This window comes from Pygoscelis adeliae, unplaced genomic scaffold (assembly GCF_000699105.1).
Source record: "Pygoscelis adeliae isolate BGI_AS28 unplaced genomic scaffold, ASM69910v1 Scaffold226, whole genome shotgun sequence".
NCBI lineage: Eukaryota > Metazoa > Chordata > Aves > Sphenisciformes > Spheniscidae > Pygoscelis > Pygoscelis adeliae.
The window spans coordinates 2,983,894-3,007,228 of record NW_008824983.1 but is presented as its reverse complement, the minus strand read 5'-3'; the positions used below and the strand labels follow the sequence as shown (position 1 = coordinate 3,007,228).

At 38.5% G+C, this 23,335-nt stretch overlaps 1 protein-coding gene across 1 annotated transcript in view; it reads right to left on the bottom strand.

Annotated features, from left to right (window-relative positions):
- OSBPL3 (oxysterol binding protein-like 3) overlaps nt 1-23,335 on the bottom strand; it is a 97,253-nt gene that overhangs the window by 55,365 nt on the left and 18,553 nt on the right. Inside the window, exon 2 of the mRNA XM_009325728.1 lies at nt 22,851-22,976. The gene's annotated coding sequence lies outside the window, so the exon portion shown is untranslated. The remainder of the gene's footprint in view (nt 1-22,850; nt 22,977-23,335) is intronic.

Below are 23,335 nucleotides of genomic sequence, written 5' to 3'. Positions count from 1 at the left end.
TCAATTATCCCCAGAGCAAATCTATGCTCAGCAACAGTAATGAAACAGCCCGAGTCTCCAAAAGTCAGGTGAGAAAGTGAGCTCTGCTGAGGCTCTTTCACTGGTGAATCAGCTTGGCAATTATTTCCAGGAACCATCAGACAGGTACAAAGCCAGTGAGCACAATGCAAGAGCCTAAGAAAAGCAGAACAGCACAGCAATGTGATAGCAAGGTCTGAATTGGGCCTGGCACACGGGTTTTACACTGAAATTACTACTGTGTGATTAGGAATAGTGCGTTTGGGAGAAGGTATAGTCGCTTCCTATCCAGAAGATAAATTTGTGTGGCATTTCATTAATGATTAGCACTTTTAACAGGTTCAGATTTATCTCACTTTATACAGGTTTTTAACTGTAGAGTAAATATAAAGTATAACTTTCTTGCTTAGTTTCAAGCTGCATTTAGTAAAAGAGTTTAATGGTAACATCTCTATCAACAAGCAGAGGTCAAATATTCACAACAGGAATGGAAACATGCTTCCTGCAAACTCATCGTTCAGGTACCCCCTTGAAAGTACCATGCAGCAAGTGCTTTAATTTTTTTGGCACGCTATTCACTCAAATAACTGCCTGTCCTCTTCACTGCTCCATGTTCAAAATGAGCACTTTATCCTTGGCTTTCATTGGCGACTATCTGGCATTCTGGCAAAGACTGGAGGAGTTCATGGCAAGAAACAGGCTCTAATTTGCAGCAAAATGCACTGAAAGTTGCTGTCATCAGTACCTTGTGAGTATATCTCCAGGACACACTAGAGGTAAGTTATATGTCATCCTGGTGTACATGTTAGGTCCTCACCTTTAACTGATTCACTACAAAGGTCGACTTTTACTGCACTGCTTTACCTGCTAACATTGACGTCATCTAGACACAGACTTACGCCACCTAAGTAAGTACTTAAGATCTCCTAGGGCAATGCCATTTTTCCTTTTGGAATCAAAAAGAGAGAGGTGGGCCCTTTTCCAGAATTGAAATGAGCTGAAGGTGACTCAGCCACCTAACCAGAGGTGCTTAAATGAGGGGCAGGAGACAGGTGGGGTAAATCTGACAGAGAGCACCTGAAGTATTTTGTCAGTCTGCTTCCAAAATTGGGCTTTTGAATTTTCCTTTATTCCTTCAAATTAATTTACTACATGGGCTGAAGAAAAGGCCTTTGTTACCAGCCCTGAAGAAGGCAGGAGTGAAATGTGCCCTCTCTCCAAAGTTTTTTATCATTATTTTATTGGTGTTTCCCAGTAATTTAACTTAGTACCTTGAAAATTCCAGATGTGAACGTGGAAGTGTATATGAACAATGAACATGGCCCAACTCATCTGTGAAAACTGCTGCATGCTCCAACAACTACTTTGTGGTCCTTTTTTAAAATTCTCTTCAAGTTCAGGAAGAAAAAAAGAAAACTTGTTGCCCTTCAACTACAACCCACTTACTCTTCCAGGAAGGTGTGAAAACACTGATCCTGCATCCCAAACTGACTCTCATATTCTGGGTGCCAGCAGCAGTGACTGGGCCTCTCTAGGGCGACTGATACTTTACATTACCTGTGGAACTTAAGGCTACCGGGTACGAGCAATTACAACTTTAAAGCAGGCATAAAAATCAGTATTATGCTAACTAAGCTAAGATTACAGCTGAAATTCATGTTTTGAGGTCATCATGATCCAACTGCTTCAGGTTCAATACATTTTCCTCCTCCCCATGCCACAGGATGGCCTCAGAACTGTGTTTGTTCCCACCTTTCCTCTGGAGCACACACTACCACTTACTTCGGTCTACTCCAAAAAGACAAATCAAAAGTGTGAGGCTGAGGCAAATCCAAATAAATTTAGGACAGGAATTTTCACAAGTGCTAAGTATTGGCCTAATTCTTCGCTATGAAGTCAGCAGCAGCAAAAGTAGGCCAAGAATACTTTTGCAAATGACCTCACCAGGTGCATTTTAAAGAATTAAGAATACATGAGTATCAAATATTATTTATAGCTACTACATCCTAAACCCATAAACAGCACTTATCTCTACTTATCATCTGTTACTAAGAGCCTTATCATTCTACATCACTTAAAGCTAATGTAAACATATGATAATATGTAGAACAGGAAGACCTATTTTTAAAAAAAAAGTTCCGTCCTGAGTTGTCCTCAAACCTTTAACATTGCACAGGTTCAGAGCAACCTCTCAGTATCACAATCCACCTCTTGCAACTCTCAAAGCAATAAGCTTACAGCAAAATTCAAGTTTTTCCACATCTCACAAAAGAAGACAGGCAAAAATTCAGGAAAAAAAAAAGAAAACTGCAGTAAAAAAATGAACGCAATGCAATTATTTTTGTATTGGCTCTGGGAGAAAAATAAAGCCTTCACAGCTGCTTCAGAGCTGATTCAGCAGTGAAAGAACACTGAAGAGAGATTTTGAGCAGCAAAACTGGAAGTGCACATATTCTATAACAGTAGTCAATTCAGGTTTTGTGGATAGAAGAATAGGAAAAACAGAAAGCCTGATGAGAGTCATGTGGACGCAGCAAGCACAGGACTAAGCAATCCAAATCAGAGTTGCAAGCAACATCGAGTGACTTTCACAGAATTAAAAAAGAATCCATGCTGAAACCTTTGCTCTGTAGCTATTATTAAATTATTAAGTTACATTCACTCACATCCACCTGGATAAACAAAGCAACAGTCTTTTCCACGTAATGCTTTCATGGCTTTCTCTGTTATAGTTCAAATTGTCAGCTTTAATCTATCCCGGTATCTCATCTGGCTCAAAAAAGGGAAGTATTATTTATAGACTACAAATACACCATGTACAGCTACTGCAGATGTCTTTTCGAGGAGGGTATTAGCTGTTCCTGAATTACCATAAGATTTATACTATTGAAGGACTTCGAAAACAAAAGTTCAAACAACTTAGGGAGACTAACAATAACAGGAAGCATTTCAGAACTGCCTTCCATCAGATAGGTGCTGTCTCTAGACATCATTCAAATCTCAACCTCTGTTGAGCAGATGCTTTCATTAGCCGTGGACACATACTACTCTCTGAAGTAGGCTGTGATGCAAAGAAACAGTTGCTTCCATCTAGACCACCTCCTTCAGGAGGCTATTGTAGTAATTAAATCACGCTATTTTAGTGACCCAAAAGAGGAAAATTTAGTTCAAACAAAACTCTCCTAATTTTCTAATCAAGGGAGACAGACACAGTGGGAAAGGGAAAAAGCTAGACAAATGACAAACATACCGCACTTAACAGGAGATTACTTTTCATATATAATGTTCATTACTTGATGAAACCAAATCCTGTACATTCCAGTGTACAGAAAGCAAAAAACCAAAACAAAAAAAGAAACAATCCAGTAGAATACATCCCAAGAAAGACATCAAAGAAGAACATGCTTCAATGTCAAGTCTAGTCAGACTCTCCTGAAGCAAAGCAAATATCTGCTGTTTCACTAAGCACTGGGGCGATTAATTCAATCCTTATATTAGAAAAATCTTATATAAATTTAGAAATAGGTCAATCGGCATCCTGAAATATAAGTATATATAAAAATACCACCTTTCCCTCACATCCACCATAGAAACTGACTATAATACTGCATATGACATGATTCATTTTAAATGCGTAAGCTTGACACTGTTTCCACCCCCCCAGGAGATCTGTGATAGATTACACTTGTATAAAAAAACTTGCTGGGTATATATTCTAGACAGATATGTTAAAAACCTTGGTGACTAGCAATACAGAAAATACATGCAGTAATGGCTGTTTTATTACAGTAATTAATCAGCTGTCATACCACGTTTTCCACCCAACTTTTAATTGTAGTTGAGAATCATAACTAATAGGACTGACCTAGCTCACAGTCAGGTCCTAAATAATTAGTTCTCCTTCTCCCCCCATCACTTTCAGAAGGAGCCTTGCCTAGGGACAGCCTAGCAGCTCAGGGCTCTCTAGCAGGAGCTACCAGACTGTATGGGGTCCCACATGCCCCCTCCAGCTCTTAGCATGACTCTCAGACACTTGACTGTGAAGCCAGAAGCCAGGGGACCGTAGGAACCGGCTTGTGACCCAGTAACAGAGGGGTCCACAGTCTCCCTGACAAAAGGATGGAGCAGAAAATAACAGCTACTGAGCTGTGATCAAATCCTACGCTGGGAGAACATACACTGCATACAGCAGTGCTATCGAGGTTGACAGCCCTCCCTATGCTCAATTAATAAAGAAGCAGTGGGTCTGTTTGCACTGGAAGTGCTATTCATCTAGAGAAGACCTTACAAGTGAAAAGACAAAGGATGATCAGGCAATAGAAAAGAGAGGAAGGCTTATTATAATTTTCAGTAAGGAAAGTAACAGGCACACAGTATCATTTTGGTCTGTACTAAAAACCTTGGAAAGGCCCATCTGTTAGTGATAACATCCCAGAGTTGGTACAAGTGGAAACATTACCATCAGTGCTTTGGCACGGACTTGGTTGCCTTTCATTTTTCTGCTATCTGTTACTATTTAAAGCTTTGCTTTGTTCACTAAAACAAAGGTACTCCACTATGCCTCAGGGTTTATTCCTTTTTAAAACTGCACTCATTATTGCTAAAACGTTACTGAAATACATACTGTTTGTTTTCCTAGATTCAGTTTTGATAGGCACAATGTTAGTTCTGGAAGTCAGTGCCTTCTCGTGGAAACATCTGTCAGTCTGCCAGCATGTAGTGTAATTCAAGATCTTAAGACAACACTGCCTGCACACCAAGAAAAAGACATCACTTTCCTGTCAAATCATTGAAGGCATTCATGTAACTTCAAATCAGACTGTCTCTGTGACCTGATAAGCTGCATAATGCTGTGAGATGCATAAATCTATCACGGCTGACATCAAGCAATATATTTTATTGAACCAGCTGACATAGTTGGTTTAACTATGGAGAAAGAAACCCAAAACCAATCACCTGTGGTTTCAGGTAGAACAGCAAAAAGGACTATTGGAAAAGTTTTGGTGGCCCAGGAAGGATCCTCACCAAAGTCTGAAGAAAAACATCATGGGGTATGTGTGAACAGCAAACACAACACAGAGATCCTTTATCTCATGCAGGAAAGCTAGATATGTTCATTAAAGAGTGGCAGGTTCCAACAAACCTGCTTTGTCCTCTTTGATGTAGTGTTTTACTTTTCACATTTTGGCATCATCTACTTTCTAAAAAAAAAAAAAAAAAGAAAACACCAAGCCCCACTCCCCCACTCCCAAAAACTAGGGTTCCCCTTCCCAGATATCTGTTTTTCCACAATACACTGGAATTGTCATGCATGTCTTGTGTATGTCACTTAATTTCTAAAAGAAAAAAGTTAAGGAAACAACACTTCCCTTTGAGAATGTTCAGTGCTTCTCCTTTATAAGCAGGCCTATTAGCTCAAAATTTAAATCCCATTAACTTTAATGACCATGGTAACAAGATTCAGGTTTTCCTAGTATACACAGAAATTCATTTACACACTTTAAAGTGTAATGACCATGAGTTATGACAGTGTCACATTTCTTCTTGATCAACTTACCATATATTTAGAGGCTTCTGTCTCCAAGTCCATTCCAGTACACCTTTTTTAGTGTACTTTACAACATTATTATTTATAAATGCAGACAGAGCTACAGCTTTGTTTTAAATATTATGCAGATTATTTCTTTACAGAAGGTCTTTCATATGAAGACAGCTTGAAACATTTAAAGAGGTGCATAGTATCCTGAAGGAGGGCAGGTAGTTGTTAGCACATCAGTGTTAACCCTTTCTAACATCATCTTAGGCGAGGAGCCACTAACTTCAACACTGTGTTTCTGAACACGCAATGCATGAATAAACCTTGACACTTTAGAGATGTGTTGTAGGAAACATGTATAAAGTATACTTTATACCAAGGACAACCAGTACTACAAGTGCCAAGTATTTTTGTTGTTAATGCCAAAAGGTAAGAGTTTGTTAACTCCAAGCTTTAAATGAGGAAAAAAAAAAAAAGGCAAATATAAAGAAAAAAGTGTACACAGAAATATGTTTCTTTTAAATAAAAATGAAAAATTTTAAGGCTTGGGGGCTGGAGCTCTTCAAGGACAGACAGGACGATGCCTGCAACAGTCCTTTTGCTTGGAAACACGTATCACGTACATGTATGCAGGTGACAAGAATCATGAGAAGCAGATGCAGATGGAGCGAACCATGCTCTTGGAAGAGTCTACATCACAGTTGGTATTAAATCCATTCATATTTATGATTGTAATGAACACCTTGATAATGGGAACCAGGAAAGAGGTTCCACAGATCAGGTTTTCTGCAACTTTATCCTCATGGCATAAGATAAAGATGAACTGAAAGAGACCTAAAGCAGAGAGATGCAAGATGTGGGAAACCAGATTATAAATCTGTATGATTACATGCAATGTTTTGCCTAAGTAATACGAAATAAGAAAGTATCAACCACAATAGCTGGGTCAGCCAAAAAAGATGCAGGCTAGAGATGAGGGCCTCCGACTAGGTTAAAAGGGTAACTCTTGAGCAGAAGAGAGACCGTAAAAGGGATCCTCTCCCCACCTCAAATGATAGAACCCCACCACCACCTCCTCAAGTTCTAGAGGAGAACCCAAATACAGCTAGGGTTACCTTAGAGGCTCTACTTGGACAGAGCTGGTAAAAGAACTTTTGACCTTGAAAAACGAACAAAGCGAACACAAAGCTGCAGAAGCAGCAACCATGCTCGGGAAGAACAGAAGGTCCATTTCAGAGTGAGTGCTTTCATGTCAGACCTTGTCCTGCCGCTGCCTAGCTACAATGGAACAAAATCTAAAAGCAAGTTAGGAGATTGGCCAAAAAGGAAAGCTTCAATTAAGACTGAATAATTTAACGCTATTACAGACAGCCCAGAACAAGGAAGATGTATAGAGTTTTAATGCACTAAATTTGTTTATACAAGACTACTACAGTATGACATCCCAATGTAAAAATATGGCCTGTCTCCAGCAATAGAGCTCAGTTAATACAAAGCTGCTGAGAACTTTTATGCGACTCAGTAGCAGCTCAGTGCCTCCACTGACAGGTTAGAGCTCAAATTCATATTCACTTTTAAAACTGCCAAAGCAGTTAACAAAATTCTTGCTCCTAAGCAATTTGTTACTGTCCCTTTTCTAGAGATCAGTAGTTCCCCTGACAATAAATAAATCAATCAATCAGTCACCGGAGCCCTCCCTAATTCATTTCAGCAGAGAGTCATTTGTCACGGGAGGTAGTTCACATACTTTGCTTTGGCTAAAACACAGGGATGGTCACCACCAACTTGTGGGCAAGAAAGTGGAAGCAGTATCATTTTCAACTGATCCAGACATATCTGAAAAAGATTCTGTCCCTAGTCTTACATTTAGATTCAGGTTAGTGCAAGCTACCAGCTACCTATTTGAATTTAAATTAAAACCAAAAGAAACTCTGCATGATTAGGAAAAGCTTCAGCTACACCCCCATTCTCAAGCATTTTTAGAGGTTTAAAAGATGGAAGGTTTTAATTAGGATGCCTCAGCAATATGAAAGAATGAATAATTTACAAAGAAGATTTGATTTGAGCTCAGTGAAAGGGTGCTACAACTTAACAATCCATATTTGTTATTTTTAACAAGTACTCTCATTTTTTACTTCAGTCCCAGTCACTGTAAACAGGCTATAGAAACAGCAGACAACAACGTGAGGAGTTTTGTAATGTGTGCAGTCTAGCCTCTTGGTCGCTTCACAGCATTTTTGAGGTTGGTTATACTTGAACTGCAACTAACAACTGGATTTTAATTATAGGCTATAAAAGCAACAATAAACAGAAGTGTTTACAAGTGATGTAGATTCTCCTTAAACTGCTTAAGATTAGAAGAGTGCCACCATTTTTAGTCTTTGTCTTCTACCTCTCCACTCTCCTCCCAATCTCTCATCATTTTTGTGCTTGTTTCTAAAATGCCGGCATATGGTTGTGGCTTTCTAGACCATCAGAACTTAGAACACAAAAATAAATTAAACCTGCGGTTAATTATGAGTAGTACAGCATAAAGTGCATCCTGACATACTTAACAAGACATTTTCCACAATTTTTCATATAGTGCACTTGATGAATTTCTGAAAAGGAAAATAGAAAAAAGTAATTTCTTAGAGGAAGAGTTTTTATTTTTAATAAAAATATGACTAAAATAACATATGAAGTTGCAGGAAATATAATATTGAAAGCTAATTTCTTATCAGATGGCAGTCATACCCACTTCACCCATGCTGACCTACATATTTTTTCCTTGACTTTTATTAATATTCATCTTTCACTGTGTTTTCCACAATTTTGCCAGCAAATGATACTTTTAGGATAGAAGGTCCAAGAAACTCATACAAGTACACGTTTTTTACATGGCAAAATATAGAACACAGAGGAGGAAAACACCTTTACAAAGCTCACGGCATAAAATTGCACTTTTGACATAAAATTGTCTTTTCAAAGGCTGCTCAAGATTGTACATAGAGTTTCAAAGTTTTCATCAAGTCTTGACCACAAAGCTTGAAGTTTGCAGACATTAAAGCATTTTCATAACTCACACTTTCTTCTAGAAAGAATACACCTGTGCCATACAGACAGTTAAAACACAACCATTGAACTGAATTTCATTATTTTGTTCTATGCATTTGTGAAAAGGTAGAAAAATTAAATGTATGCAGAAAGTGAACACCTGGCGGAGGAATGTGAAAAAAATTACTGTGAATGATAATTTAAGTCAAGAGAATTTAAAATTTCTATATAAAATGCACCCAATCTTTTCTACTAAGCATTATGTCATACTGTTTTTAAGAGCACATCATAAAATATATCAAAAATATTCCAATCTTTTACTTTTGTTACTCCAAAATAACAAGGATTTACATGGAATATCACATTAAAGATAAATCTTGGAATGACCGATGGCTGTTGGAAGGATTACATTTGGAGAAGTTACATCATCAGCATTTGCAGTTTTCCAGTCTTCTCTTCTGTTCTCAAAAATAAGAAGATAACTCAACTGTCTGTCCTAACAGCAAACAAGTAAGGTGGCTGTGGGAGCCGGCAGTCCCCCAGCTCCTATTTCAGACTGTAGTTCTGGGGCGTGCTAACTCCCCTGACTGCTCATCAGCATCTGGGGAAAAGAGCAAGGTAGTTTGAGCATATTTTCACTTCATGTGCAATGGAGAGACTGCTGCAAAAATATCCTTTTGGAAAGACTTACAGGCTTTCCTGGAGTAGAAGAGGGGGACTTCTATGTAACAAGTTATTCATGGATGAAATCTGAGCTGCATTTTGTGGTTAGCAACACAAAGATGTCAGGAAAAGTACCACACACATCTGATTTCCTAAAAAAAAAAAACCAAACTCTGAAAACCTGCACATACAGAGAGAGAATCAAAAGGACAAACAGTTCCTATTTTGACTGAAGGACCAGCCAGCCCCCTGATGTCCCTCGTTATAATGATCTTCCAGAGTAGAAGACTTACACTCATCTGGAGAATAATACAGTTGTTGTTAAAGCTATTCCTACATAGTTCACAGAGTGAGATGATTGAAAGGTTGTTCTCTAGTATGATTTTATAATACCAGTTAGGCAGACGAACAGCGAAGGTGATCATTGCTTCAAGTCAGTAACCAAACAATAAAATAAAGTGACAAAGCAAGCAGGATCTCCTGTAACACTCCAGTATCATTTGCATCACCTAAAGAGATGATTTTAGGAATAGATCGCTTATGCTGAATGGGTGAAAAGGTGAGAGTCAAGAAATACAGAGTATAGCGCAACACGACACATTTCTTGAGCACCTGGTGTTGTATTGTCTCTTCATTTTGGTAAATTGAATTAAAATGCTGTTAGAGCTGCATGCCAGTTCATTTAGGAAGCCCACACATCAAAATCCAAATAATTTATATTTGTGTCAAGTACAAAAAAGTTATTGAATTACTTGGAGAAAAAGATTCTGGTCTCTCTCCTTGTGTTTCTCCCCTTTCAGCACCATTAGGTTTTTCAACATAGATTTTCAAAGTGGGACAAATGGTGAGCCACATGCCAGGCTCTGAATAGCATCCAGTGAAAGCTGACTGCATCTTCATGCTTCCCAAAACACCCACCCTAAAGTGCAGTTCATTTAGACTGACCCAAAACCGCATTAAACTTTCACACTTCACATTTTGCTTTCACATAAATGATAGCTTTCCCAGCCATTCAAATTCTGACTTATCACCATCACCAACCTATCAAAAACTTCAGTATCATTCCCCAAAACTGGATGTAAGTTTGTCTTTACTCCCTATGGCGTCCAGCAACTCATTTTGAAAAGTGTCATTTGCTGTTGTGGGTTGTTTATGCAATTCCAGCATACAGTGCTTTAAAATAATTAGAGCTTCCAGTAAATGCTGCAACACACTGTTTTTGCTGCCTTGTGCAGAGGGACCTGACTTTATATTATTTTTTCCTGGGGACTCCACAAACTGCTCAAATAGAGTTCACATCTCCTGTTGCCAGTTCGTACATTCACAGCTCCATCTCTCTCCATCTTCCTCTTTGCCCCACTCCCTGTGCCTGGAATACTTTTCTAGAGCTAGGCGAGGACATGGAAAAAAGCATGAGGCATTTAGAAGTTAAAACCAGCAGCTTAACAACCTTACACAGCAAATTTAAGAGGCTTAAACTCACCAACAAGTGCAGGAATTGTCAAGTTGGACGTTATGCATTAAGCATGAGAAAGTACATGCGACAAATGCATTTCTTCCCATGTGAATGTAATGATTCTCAGCTAACATATCTATATTAAGTCACACATTAGTTATATCTGAACAGAGCAGAACGACAATTTACATTTTGTACATAATCAACCACTGGCTTTTTTATATTCAGAACCAATTCCAGGGATGCTGCAGGCCTGACTTTTCTTCAGCTAAGCAAGCAGCAAGATATTTCAACAACATCCACTTAGAGTAATCCGCATTCATGTCCACATGTGCAGAAACAGGGTATTTCACAGGTAGCAAATTAAATAAATCATGTGAAAGCAAACAGTTCAAATTGGGTCACCACGATTTCTCCAAAACCACTAAAAAGCCTTCCATTTGATCTTCTCTGTAACATACCGAATCAGGACTTGGTCACCACTGGTAACAGAAATAAATAAATAAAAATCAGCAATGCTGGTTTTCACAATCATTTCAGAGTACTCTGAAATGCAAACGCATTCAGAAATATGAGTACTTCTTTTGTGACAGCAATGAAAAAATTCTTTATAAAAAGGAAGGTACATCTTCCTTACCCTGAATTTATAACACGCTACTCTGATTCACACCAGCTAAATAAGCAAAGACCTTGCTAAGGACACTTTGTTAGACCTCAAATAAAGCTATCCCTAAAAAAAGAAGAATGAAGGCCTGTTGTTCTCAGACTCCAGCTTAATGACGGGAATTTTACTGACTAATACTCAATTGTGACAGTTGCAGACTGATGCTGCAAGGCTGAAGGACAATTAAAGGTCACTGCCTATTAGATTGCACTAGCCCCACAACAGAACATATTTGGAAGCTAAGGCCGAAGCCCCCTAGCTTCTGAGTCACTGCAGAGTCTGAACAGATCCGGACATTTCACTCAACACCTGCATCACTTGTGCTTTCTGAGATGGCCACTGTACCCAAATCCATCAGTATGCCACCTGCCTGGGAGACGCAGGTGGACCACAGCCTTCCTCTCTACCGAATACACCTTCAGCAGCTGTATTCCATTTATCAGGCTAAGAACTTCTACAGCACCTTCCGTGGCAAAACCCACAATTCTTGCTGGTCATAAAGCTGCTTTATTTCCAATGCCTATGCAAAGTATATGCATATTTATATACATGCTTTCTACACGTACATCTACAGTGATGCTATCAGCTGGTTCAAGTGCTAACGATCCTTTTATAATTAAGTCTAAATGTGCAGATTGTTTTTTCTATGACAATGCCTTTGTGTTTTAAATGCATACATCGTATCTAGCATGTTGTGGTCAGACTTCTGGGCTCTAAGTTAAATAAAATGTGATGCATAGTTATGTAACTGAAAAACATGAATTTATCTTCCCACAGGTGACTAGTCTAACAGCACAGCTGGAGCATCCCACACACAGCCAGACATCCAGGCAAAAGACAGTGTTAGTAGCTCCATATCCCTTGCAAGCCACTATTAAAAGGGCCTCCAGCTTATAGCCAAAGATTCCACTTCAAAAGATTTCCTCAAATTTTGTGCTGCTAGTCATGATTTAACCAAGTCTGAAGATGCTAACAAGATAAACCCCAAAATATTCAAATCTGCCTAAACAGATGCACACTAAATAACCTGTACCTTGACCAACATAACTTTGCAGAGGTATTTTATGCTCCTCCATTAGGACTTCAAAGAAAAGAAGAAAACTGTGATAGTCATGTACGTTGAGTTGCATTTCAGTCTTAATGGGGGTTTTCAAAACCTTTACATTTGCTTTTTCAAAAATATTGAAGAGCCAAGACAACACTGACAGGAATAAAATGAAATACATTTAGAAATAAGATTTTAGCCTGGTTATGTTTTACAGAACCCTGAAATCTGTTCATGATTTGAAAATGTCTTTCTACTTCTGCTTTGAAAGATACATGTATTATACAAAGCCCGATATCTGATTTCAAGTGCAGAAATGCAAAGGTGTAAGAAATTCTTATCGCTCCTTTCTTTCATTCCTTATGTTTCTCTAAAGCTTCTAGTCAGTCCTCTCCATCTTTCAGCCATACTGTCCTCTGTACTTCCCACTGCCATGCAGAGATGCTCACTATTGATGCATGGTGCCACCCTCCTACCAACACATTCACTTTTACTAAAACACAGCTCCTAGTAGTAATACTGTTTTGACATACTGACAATCTGAAAGATACTCAGTATTTAGGAATGTTATGTGGTGGTTCTTTTGCAAATACTTCTGTGATATTGTTCAAAAATCTTCCATATGAAATAAAACTGCAGGGAGAAAACAAACTGAAGAACACAGCCAAAACCAGTGAGAGATTGCAGGCATTTCTGGGGGTGGGAAGAGAACAGCCTCAAATGAAAAATGAAGTTTCTCACTGCAAGTGTCTTGAACAACACATCTCAATTTTGTCAAGTGAGATTTAATGATACAGTGTAAAGCTACTTCACTGGAGGGGTGTTTAGTCCCCCCCCTTTCATTTCAAGGGCCAACTCTGTTTGTTTGTTATTGCAGCTGTTACAGTTCACTACAGTCATTGCTTTCTTTAGCTTGGTGTTTGGGGATTTTCTTTTTTGTAGTTTCACTTTTTTATTTAAGTGAAATGAGCATTATTTTTTCAAGCTGATACTTTAGGTCATGGCAATTGTTGCCAGTAGAAGTAATATATACCACCCCTGAAAACAGACTTATTTTTGCCACATATATCTAAAGTCAATCCCTATAAAGTTATTTAGCTTCGTGTACACCACCAAGGTATACACTTATTAGACTAGAATGTGCAATTTCTATAAACTTAAAAAAACAATTTAAAGACAGCCTTTTTCACACCACATCGTAAGTCACCCTGATGAAGATTATAGGAAGGGTCTGACAAAAGGGCAAGTGTTTTATAACTATTCAGGATAAGGACTGGCGCGCTTTCCTCCATAGCATCTTGTACTGACCAGTGCCAGAGACAGGCAAAGCGAAACACAGAGTACATCCATCGCGGCAGCCCCTGCACACTGGTCACCAGCATTCCTTCACCAAGGAGGCTGCAAATACAGGTTAGACAGAAATCTCACAAGTTGCAGGGGTAGACAGTTGCAGGGGAAGATGCTGACTCATGCCCTTAACAGCTGTTATTTAGCTATCACCACATCTTACTAGTGTTTTCTTTTAGATTTCTTTGAGAACTGTATGGCACTAAAAAAACCCAAACCATAAACAGTATGCAAAACTTTTAAGGGTAAAGTATAAACTACAGTTTGGCCAGATAGAACAAACAGCCTTCTAGATTCAGTGTCTAAGTGAAAGCATGAATTATGGCCTGAGGGAAGAATAATTTTGTATTTAGGAGACTTTCAAAAAATTTGGAATTGCTGGTCATGTGATGATTTTGAAAAGAGGCACTTCCTCACTCTCTAACCAACGCCCAGCAGGATTTGAGCTAGCAAGGGAAAAAACCTTGTCTCCAAATTTGATACATCCAAGCATTTCTTTGGAAAATGGCCCAATACAGCCTACTTCTGTAGAAGACCCCATGCTGCACAAAGCCAAGAAGAGGATTTAACTGGATCAGTAAAACCCCCACTTTTCTTACAGCCAGCCAGCCACAGTCCTCCCTCACCCACTGCTGGCTTCCCTTTTCTTCTCTCCAATATATCCCCCAACAACGAGTGAAATAAAAATAAAAATGCATGCTGTCAAGGACTGATTTATAAGAGAACCAAACCAAAAAGTTTATCAGTATTTCAGACACAGATACGAACACTTCTATAGTTGGTCATACAGCAAAAATACAGCACGTGCAACAAATTCTCCAGGCTTAGTGGTCTGCTGTAGAAAAACACTCACTTTTATTTACATTTTCACTCCTTTATGTTTACTTAAAGAGAATGATGAGTATTCATTAATGCCTTTTCCAAACTACAACACTACCGATCATAAAACTTGAGTTTAACCAGTGTTGATTTAAAAGTCTTTGGTAGTTACTCCTTGTAAAATGTACTATTGGAAGCAAATTACTGTCTGACTGTTATTTAGAGTGTGGCAGTTAGAGTTTTTGCATGTTTTATGACCTGTCTTTCCCATTAAAAGAACAGAAAGGAAGGAAACAGGAGAGCTGTCCCCTGTGTTTCTCAGGGGACAGGTGGATTCTGTCACCCCAGATGATGACAGAACATTAGAAATACTGAAATTGTGGTCATTATGGACAACCTGAAAGATCAGCAAAAATAATCCTGTCAAAATGTTTAATTTTGAAATTTTACTTCTGAAGGCATGATTACACTGCCAGACAATAGTCTACTAAAAATGATTTAAATTGAAAAAGCAAATTAAAGCAGCACACATTTAAATGGAAAGTTTTAAAAAGGACTCTAACCATGGAATTAGGAAGAGCTGTTTATCACCCACTTGGAATCAAGGCTGCTCTGGAAAGTTAACATGAACTTTTATATAGCAACATCATCTTCAGGTAATATACACTGCCTAGTCTTAAGAGTTGTATATTGCTCGCTCAAAAGGGGGAAGGCAGATGGGAATTGAAAGAACTGCTAATTCTTCACCTAATAAATTAACAAAATACCAAGAAACTGTGCAAGGCAACAGCTTTTACACTTCTGCAGTACAACCAGAAACGAATCAGTACAGTGGTACAATTATACATTTCTGGTTCCGTAAATTAGTTCTATGTATGTTGCACACTTTAAAATGTAATTTTAAAAATTACTTTTTCCGTATTTTAACCAATTTCTGTGGAAATACAGTTTACTACTACAGATCATACACAGAATATCAACTTAGTCACCATACCAAGAGTAATAAAAAGTGTAGTTAAGAATCTGAATTAGACATATGAGTTGCTATATAAATTATTACTTAATTAAGCAAATATGTACAGCTGTCTGTGAAAGTACTTTGTTTTGCTAAGCTAAATTTACTACCAAATATCCACATATAGTTCACTAGGTTTTAATGAGAATCAGTCTTTCCATATCTTCATAAAAAGCAAACATACAAAAAGATTAAAGCCAATTAAAAAAAAAATAAAATTTTCTTCTGGATTTAGGGACACTTCTGTAGTTTTCCGGTATCACCTTAATTTACGTGACCACAGAGATATGTAGCATGTTTCCTCTTTACAGGTAGAGAACACAGTCTGCTCTGTTTATATTTTCTCATCCCCATTTCATTACAACACGCTAAATTTAGTTAGAAGTTTACTAGCTATGAAAGCCATCTACAGGCATAGAAAAATTGCAAATTTATACTATCCTCATGACAAATCGAAATCCACTGAACTTTTCAGTTCTTCACTTTGCAGCCCGTCTCCCTCCATACGGTGGAAAATCCAGTTTCCTTCAGAGTCCCAAAGCTTGAGCTAAATGATGAATGCTTTTTCCACTTCCTCTCAACCAAATGTTTTCTCTCAAAAGCTGCTGGAATGTATTACAGGTAAAAATATAAACTAGCTTATCTTAGCGTACCTTTTACCTTGCCAACCACTTGTTAATATCATTTTGTCCAGTGATGACAAAAGTAAGATCAGCAGGTAGGGAATGGTGTGTCATTAAATGTTTAAAACTGCATTAACAAACGGTTTCAGCCTTTAGAAGCAGAGCTGCTGCCCAATAAAAGTTGGCGTTAAAATCACACGTAAAGGGACAGGGCATTTTTTAACTCCTCCTTATCCTTCTCAGCAGCAACACCAAATTCTATTGATGTCTCTCAACCAGAAACACACACAGCTTTTTCACTGTCAACACAGTGAGCACTGCTGTCTCTGGCTATTACTGTAGCTGACAGCACCTACCTTTGGGGACAAGAGTCCCCAAGAATTAAAATTATTTCATTTTGTAGCAGTCGACAGCTTGTTAGCAGTTCCAAACACTTGCTGCACTACAGAAGGACAATTTTCTAGTATCAACATTTTCATTAATCACTTAGTATTAGACTTCTAAAGTAGAATAATAATTTAAATTTCTTTGATTTTTCTGAAAGCACAATTCCTACTGTTTAAAATAAGCTACTACTTGCAGTACATTCAAACACACCTGTGGACAGTTGTCAAATTGTTCAGATATCTGAGTACCAGGAGTAAAAAAACTCCTGGGGACAAACATATACATGGACAAAACTTGGGGGGGGGGGGGGAAGAGAAGGAGAATTTTTGGTCTTTTTAAGATAAGGCATCATATGAAATCTGATGTTAGATCAAGAACTTTTCCTTTTCTTTAATAACTTGCCATCCTCCAAAAACACAGCAGCAGAGCCCAGGTCTCCTCCAGGAAATATGGAAGCACAGAAGTCACCTGGACAGAAGGGAAGACCAGTGAAAGTTACAGTAAAACATGCTGCTGCATTGAAATCTTAAAGCTTTTTAAAATAATTTTATACTGTATTGCTCTGATGCTCAGTATCACGTCTGTAAGTTACCAGCTAGCATGTTGTACTTCCTACCAGGTAAGACCGTGCCTGGTTTTCTGCCAGAATCTTAATGTTCCTTCAACATAACTTCAGCTGACAGGAGAATATATTTTTCTTCTCAAAAGTTCTTGCTATGGTTTTGTAGCTAAAAAGCATGTGTCTCCACAGTAGATGTTTTCTTTCGTGTGTGGCACATGCATAAAGTCAGTAAGTTTAAAAAACTCATTAAACAAATATTGCAAAACACGTTACATTTTCATAAATACATTTCTGTTTGTGAATGACTATGATAATTATCCTTGGTCAGGTTTGACCTTTTTTCATCCTTCATATATGCTTTGATAAGATATGCAACAACAAAAAAAATCTACAACTGATTACATGCTTGGACCAACAAGTGAGGATAAAACAATATTAGAACACATTACTACTGATTGTGAACTTTATACAAGTGGCTTTAAAAAAATTATACTGTTAACATTTTACTCCATCTTTAAAGTAGTCTATTTCTCCTTGAAAAGTACCTACTTTAATAATCATAGTATTTTTCTGCTTAGTGTAGGAAGCTTCTTCAAACCTAAAGGAACAAGGCAATTTTTGTTTCTTCTTCAAATACCTACTGCTACAAGAACTTGCCTTATGAATTAAAATGAGGATATGACCTTTTCCCAAAAGCAATGGGAGTATAAGGCATTTAAACTAGGAGTCAGTGAATGAGCAAAACAGTCCCTAGAGGCCAAAAACACCTCATTCACTATTACACATGCCAGGATCGGAGATTCAGTCCCACATGCTCATTACCATACCACTAAAGGAGTCCACCAACAACTGCAGCCTTCTCTTCCCCTCTCACGCAATTAGCTTGCCTGCAAAACCTTTGCTGTTGCACAACTGGAAAGCAAGGAGTCCTGAAGCTATACAACAGTTGCTCTTCACAAACAAATTTCTAAGGCCACCCTTGAAATTTGACAAATCTTCTGCCTTCTTATATACGTGAAGAAGCATTTTTATTCTTCACCTGGTGGACAAATAAGCAACTTTATCAGAGTTTACATAAGCAAAGACAGGAAAAAGTTACCCAGTCTTCCTAAAAGAGATAAGGCTGATGGAAACACATGTTCAAACATATCATGAAAGACAGAGATGGTATCTTAGAGCTACTCTTAAGACGAGGGGCAAGTTTTCATGGCTTCTCCAAGCACAAAGCTGATTTACATCAAAGGACTGACTGAGTTCATGACCTCCAGATGAAAAGTATGTGCTTCTGCTCAGTGAGATGAAACATTTTCAGTGGTAAGAAACTGGACTATCTGTATCACCTTCTGGAAGCAAAATGCAGAATCTCACTGTAAAATCCTCCTTGTAATACCAGTAAGAAGGCAATTTGTTCCTGTTGCTAAAATGAAGGGTGACCAACCTGATTGTCCCTGGAACGACGAGACACACAGCAGTTGCTACTTTTCTCTGCATATAAGCGTAAAGAATCAAAAGTTTGAATAACATGAGACAAGATTCATGATCTTCTCTATAAGTTACTTTTGGCTATGCTAATTGCCTACTTCAAGCACTTAAGTTCATAGTCTCGCCTAAAGTAGGAAGCAGTAACTATTAAAAGGGATCTGAATTTTCATGTCTGAGACATAGGATGTCCCTGCTGCAGGGGGAACAGTCTGTGGCCTTGACACCACCGGACCAAGGAGTTCACAACCTTTTCACGCCACTTTCAAGCCCACCATCAGCCTGACACGTCTGGCATTTACAAGTGACAACTTGCCCCAAAAGATGCATTTAAGCTATGACTGGTTTACAACGCTGTATTAGTGAAACAGTGCCTGTACATTTGATCCACCTTTTCATAATTTCACAAACATTTAATTTCTACTGACACAAATTCTAAAAATGACTTTATTCTGTAATCATACAAAATCAGCAGTCCAGTTGTTTCAAACAGTTCCTCTGTCTCATCAGGTATTATCTGTTTAAGACCAAAGTACCTATCACTAAAACAAAAAATTACAAATTATGCTCTTATGAGGTGAAGTTATCCTGCTTCTTCACCCCTCCCTTCCATGGAAGCCATCCATGACGCTCAGATGTATAGTTTATTTTAGTCTTTAAAAATGACACAAAATTAATTTGTTTCAATAGCAACTAGTAAGACAGTAAGCTAAAAAACATCCTTTTTCTCCCCTTCTCCACTCTTTTTTTGCAGGAACATCTACCTATGCTACTATCCATTGAATAAGTTAGTGCAAGTATTCGTAACTAAATCCACAAGAAAGACTTCGGAATTCATCTGAGAGAAGGAGCTTAAATTCATAGACATGAGCTTGTGCACAAAGAGCAGCTAAGGTTGTGCACAACAGGTTTTTTGCATTTACAAGTACATGCACACTAGGATTTGACCTCATTTTCCTTCAAAGGAAGTACTAAACAATGTATTTTAGCACAGAATTTAGTTCTGTACAAAGAATTTCTCCTATAAAACAGTTAGTAAAGAGCCAGCAGACAATGTCGAGCTGCCAATATTCTTAACATTTGTGTCAATATTCAGCTTACAAAGTAAAATGAATTACCTTTCACAAGATTTACTGTGTCAGTAGCCCAAGTGAGAAAAACAAAAATCTATGTACATATTTGTACTGAAGAACTAAGCTTGGAATTTTAGGTTGGCAAAACTGAGAGAAAATACCAACAAAGGAATACACTAAATAAAATTTATGAGGATTGAGGAATGAGGATGACGTCCTTCACTATGGTTTCCTATGTCCAAGAGAGCAGTAAAGAATTCCTCTAAAGGCTCAGTAACATGGAAACTGCTTCTATAACAGCCATAGATTCAGTGTTCAACTTTGTAAAAATGAATTTAAGATAACTTCACTTTAAGGTGAATTCACTTTGAGCACCGAGTACTGTTTCTTTCCTTTTTCAAAGACAGAGCTATTCAGTGAAATTACACCACGTGTTAACGTGAGATCTAATATATCTTAAAAAAGGGTGTTACAAAGTATTAATGCATTCCAAGGACATATGCCAACAGGACAGTACTACATCAGTATGAAAAAAATATTGTGAAGATAAATACTAGTTCTCATTGCGGCCTTCTGCTACAGCTATTAGAGGAGCAATGAAAAATTCCCTTTTTCTAACTGTTCAAACTCTTAGTTTTGTATCCCTGTAGATCTACCACCCTTCCTTTTAGCAACTATCAAAATTGTCTTTCAATGGAGAACATTCTTGAACTGGAAAGATTAGGATAAGCAAAGTGAGGGCTTGACTTTTTTCACAAGTTTCCTGCATGACTCCATGTGAAGTCATGAACGTACCTGTTCCACAGGAACCCCCTGTGTAAACAAAATAGCCACACACTGCACACTGGGGTGGGGCAGGTCTATATTCATTTCTGCCAAGTACACAGAAACTTCTTGAAAGTCATTAGACAATCACGAAACATCGCTTTGCTACTGTGCTGGTTTTGGCTAGGGGTAGAGTTAATTTTCTTCATAGTAGCTAGTACGGGGCTATGTTTTGGATTTGTGCTGGAACACAGTCATCAACAGTGTTGATAATACAGGGATGTTTTAGTTACTGCTGAGCAGTGCTTACACAGGGTCAGGGCCTTTTCTGCTTCTCACCCCACCCCACCAGCAAGGAGGCTAGTAGTACCCAAGAAGTTGGGAGGGGACACAGCCAGGACAGCTGACCCCAACTGACCAAAGGGATATTCCACACCATATGACATCATGCTCAGCATATAAAGCTGGGGGAAGAAGAAGGAAGGGTGGGACATTCGGAGTGATGGCATTTGTCTTCCCAAGTAACCGTTACGCGTGATGGAGCCCTGCTTTCCTGGAGATGGCTGAACACCTGCCTGCCCATGGGAAGGAGTGAATGAATTCCTTGTTTTGCTTTGCTTGTGTGCGCGGCTTTTGCTTTACCTATTACACTGTCTTTATCTCAACACACGAGTTTTCTCACTTTTACTCTTCTGATGCTCTCCCCCATCCCAATAGGGGGGAGTGAGCAAGCGGCTGTGTGGTGCTTAGTTGCTGGCTGGGGTTAAACCATGACAGCTACTTAAACATAAAACTTCCCAACATAATCAGCTAACTATTTTGTAACAGTATTTGATAAACTCTGCTATCTGCATAGGTAAAAGGATCCTATAGCAACTGCACACCTCCCAGAGAGAGCCCATTGTATCAGTATGGCAGTACCCACTTCTACCAAGCAGAAGTATTTTCCACTCCTTGCTCTCCTCCTCCGACTCTTTTTCAGCTTCTAATTTGTAGAAGCTGAAAACACACATGGATGTTAATGTGCTTTATAGCAGCCACATCTAGCAAAGATTCAACCCTTGTGCCTGCTACTTCAGTTTTCATGACCCATCTCCAGCTTTCCAGAGGAAAGTAAGTCCTACTAGGCAATATACAGCTAGCAATACCTTTTACATACTCACAACAGAAACTGTGAGAAATTAAACCTAAAAGAATTCGTCAAGCTTAAAGCAGTGACTAAGCCTACACAAACACAGATGTAAGTACAATGGGAAATTAGTGTAGAACAGCCGTGCGATATTCTGCTTTACAGGTGAAAGATCCATGTAAGCCTGTTAACACTAATTTCAAAACATTGGTTTATATACAATCACAGGACTAAGAACTGCACAGTTCAGAACATCCAGCCCTCCACAACTGCAAGCAAATATGGGAGTTATATGCATGTAAGACCTACAACATCCTACCTGTCCTATGTGCCCTATAATACTAATACCTATAGGTTAAAAAGGCCAAGAATATATTTTAAAAAAAAAAAGCTAAAATGCAGCACAAGCAGCTAGCCAGGCAGCTCAAGTGCATTATCAACATCCCTAGCCCAAACAAGAAATTGTTAAGTATTCAGCATGCACTGTGAGTACATTTACATGCTATCAGAGAAGGTAAAATGCCACAAGTGCAACAAACACTGGCAATATGACTTGGGACAGAACTTCCTCCTAATGATAAATCTCACAATTAGTGAACACTCAGGCAAAAAACACCCATCAGCAACATGAGAAGTTTTTCAATATCACCGGTAACATTATCTCAACCTTGCCAAAGTCCTATCTTTGGCTGCAGTCTATGGAGAGCATTTCAGAATGAGACACAAACCACAAAGAGTTCAATGGCACAATGGGTGAAAGAGTCCCTTCCTGACGTGGTAGGTGACCAGTGGAAACCCCAAAGCCTACGATTAAAGGGAACCCAAACACAGTACAACCCAACAAATAGTATTTTTTCCAGTTCCCTCAAAAGTAACACAGCTTTGAGGTATTTTTGAACAATTACCCTCATCTCAGCAGAATATAAGGTTACATTAGCACAACTTCAAGTTTACCTATTCCATTTCCTTGCTACATCCTTCAATTGTTCTTCTAGATGTACAGTTAAGCACAATGTATCATCCCCAAAGGGGATTCAAGTCCTGCCTCTATGCAAGCTATACTACAGTCCTCTCCCATTCTCCATTGATGGAGTGATTCTTCATAGCAAGAAACTTCTTATGTAGCTTCTTTCATCATGCCCCCTCTAGGCTGAAACAAGCTCCACATCAATTTAACTTCTGCTTTCCAATAGGGAGGGCACCGCATCCATGATATAAGGAAGACTGACTTACAGTGAGTGAGTAGTCTCTCAGTGCCAACTATCAAGAATCCAAATCTCCTCTTCTTTTACAGCAGTGAAAGTCTGAGCAATTCCATTAGGCAAGATGCGGCAAGCTCACATGAGTCTGGTGTTGTACCTGAAAAAACAAATTAAAAAAAAAAATCAGATGAGAAATAAAACTTCCTGCTGCATTGTCCTTTCGTACCTGGGAAGCACGAGGGAGGGATTACAATATATGAGTATCTGGAAAATTTTCTACCTTGTTTTTTTTTTTTGTCGGTTCCCCCTCAAAAGTATTTCCCTAAAATACAGCATCTACAGCTAGATCTTCCTCTCCTGAGAAATATGTATTAGAAGTTCAGGTTAGCAACATTCTCCTATATCACTAAGCAACTAAGTTTTAGACTACTAACACACTGAGCAATGCATTTTGTAACAGAAATCTTTCTTGCCCCAAGGATCCAGAATTCTGCACAAGCATGTAACCCTACTGAG